Source organism: Durio zibethinus, unplaced genomic scaffold (assembly GCF_047325235.1).
Source record: "Durio zibethinus cultivar Kanyao isolate XHJ-2024 unplaced genomic scaffold, ASM4732523v1 HiC_scaffold_1, whole genome shotgun sequence".
Classification (NCBI taxonomy): domain Eukaryota; kingdom Viridiplantae; phylum Streptophyta; class Magnoliopsida; order Malvales; family Malvaceae; genus Durio; species Durio zibethinus.
This window is the reverse complement of record NW_028323042.1, coordinates 765,126-767,625: the sequence shown is the minus strand read 5'-3', so window position 1 is coordinate 767,625 and position 2,500 is coordinate 765,126.

Below are 2,500 nucleotides of genomic sequence, written 5' to 3'. Positions count from 1 at the left end.
CGCACCAAGGGCCGGCTTGTGCCGATGGTGTTCGGGGCAAGCGCCCGCACCAGGGCCCAGCGTGTGCCGATGGTGCTGGGGGCAAACGCCCGCCCCAGGGCCCAGCGTGTGCCGATGGTTATCGGGGCAACCGGCCGCACCAGGGCCCAGGGTCTGCCGATGGTGCTCGAGGCAACCGCCCGCACCAAGGCTCAGCATGTGCCGATTGTGATCGAGGCAACAACCCACACCAGGGCCCAGCTTGTGCCGATGGCGGTCGAGGCAAGTGCCCGTACCGAAGGGCAGCCTATGCCGATGATGGTCGATGCATGTGCCATCACCATGCGTCATCATGTGCCATTGATGGTCGAGGCCTTGGCCGAAGTTCGATTTTGAGCCACGGTGCCCATGCTTGGCTCCAGCATGTGCTGGTGCCGCATTTTTTTCACTCGGGACAGCATCGCCGGAGCATCGCCGGAGCATCGCCGGAGTACCGCCGGAGAACCTGACCGGCGGCATTGGGGTTCCGGCGATTGGGAGGGGGGCCGGGGGGGTGTGCGCACATGATGTGCGATGGGTGCTGGTACTTGGCCTTGTGTTGGCCCCCTATCCCTCATCAAACCTCTGAGAATTCACACCCCCTTAAAGAGCATTTGAGATTTTACAGGTTTGCTACCAGTAGCCGTTAAAGTGTCTGAAATGGGGACACTTTTTTCAAACGGTCACAAAATCTTCTCTACTTCGAGTTTTTAGCTGAATTTTTTTGTGCATGCCAACAAAAATAGAAGGATCATGCCTACAAAATTTGGGGCCAAAAATCCTTATAAAAAAATTTTAAAAAATCCCGAACCGCAAAAAGTTTCGAAAATCGTGAAAAATAGAAAACGAGTCATCTTCCAACGAAACTTCACGTGAAGGCTTAGGGGACCATTGTATGAATTTACAAGCCATAAAAATGGCATTGGCACGGCAGAAATTTGAAGATGTGCCTAAACCCACCAGGGCCCAGCGTGTGCCGATGGTGCTCGAGGCAACCGCCCGCACCAGGGCCCAGCGTGTGCCGATGGTGCCCGAGGCAAGCGCCCGCACCAGGGCCCAGCGTGTGCCGATGGTGGTCGAGGCAACCGCCCGCACCAGGGCCGATAGTGTGCCGATGGTGCTCGAGGCAACCTGTCGCACCAGGGCCCAGCGTGTGCCGATGGTGATCGAGGCAACCTGCCGCACCAGGGCCCAGCGTGTGCCGATGGTGGTCGAGGCAAGCGCCCGCACCAGCGCCCAGCGTGTGCCGATGGTGCTCGAGGCAACCGACCGCACCAGGGCCCAGCGTGTGCCGATGGTGCTCGAGGCAACCTGCCGCACCAGGGCCCAGCGTGTGCCGATGGTGGTCGAGGCAAGCGCCCGCACCAGGGCCCAGCGTGTGCCGATGGTGGTCGAGGCAACCGCCCGCACCAGGGCCCAGCGTGTGCCGATGGTGCTCGAGGCAACCTGCCGCACCAGGGCCGAGCGTGTGCCGATGGTGGTCGAGGCAAGCGCCCGCACCAGGGCCCAGCGTGTGCCGATGGTGGTCGAGGCAACCTGCCGCACCAGGGCCCAGCGTGTGCCGATGGTGCTCGAGGCAACCGACCGCACCAGGGCCGAGCGTGTGCCGATGGTGCTCGAGGCAAGCGCCCGCACCAGGGCCCAGCGTGTGCCGATGGTGCTCGAGGCAACCGACCGCACCAGGGCCGAGCGTGTGCCGATGGTGGTCGAGGCAAGCGCCCTCACCAGGGCCCAGCGTGTGCCGATGGTGGTCGAGGCAACCTGCCGCACCAGGGCCCAGCGTGTGCCGATGGTGCTCGAGGCAACCGACCGCACCAGGGCCGAGCGTGTGCCGATGGTGCTCGAGGCAAGCGCCCGCACCAGGGCCCAGCGTGTGCCGATGGTGGTCGAGGCAACCTGCCGCACCAGGGCCCAGCGTGTGCCGATGGTGCTCGAGGCAACCTGCCGCACCAGGGCCCAGCGTGTGCCGATGGTGGTCGAGGCAAGCGCCCGCACCAGGGCCCAGCGTGTGCCGATGGTGGTCGAGGCAACCGCCCGCACCAGGGCCCAGTGTGTGCCGATGGTGGTCGAGGCAACCGCCCGCACCCGGGCCCAGCGTGTGCCGATGGTGGTCGAGGCAACCTGCCGCACCAGGTCCCAGCGTGTGCCGATGGTGCTCGAGGCAACCGACCGCACCAGGGCGGAGCGTGTGCCGATGGTGGTCGAGGCAAGCGCCCGCACCAGGGCCCAGCGTGTGCCGATGGTGGTCGAGGCAACCTGCCGCACCAGGGCCCAACGTGTGCCGATGGTGCTCGGGGCAACCGACCGCACCAGGGTCGAGCGTGTGCCGATGGTGCTCGAGGCAAGCTGCCGCACCAGGGCCCAGCGTGTGCCGATGGTGGTCGAGGCAACCGCCCGCACCAGGGCCCAGCTTGTGCCGATGGTGATCGAGGCAACCTGCCGCACCAGGGCCCAGCGTGTGCCGATGGTGGTCGAGGGAACC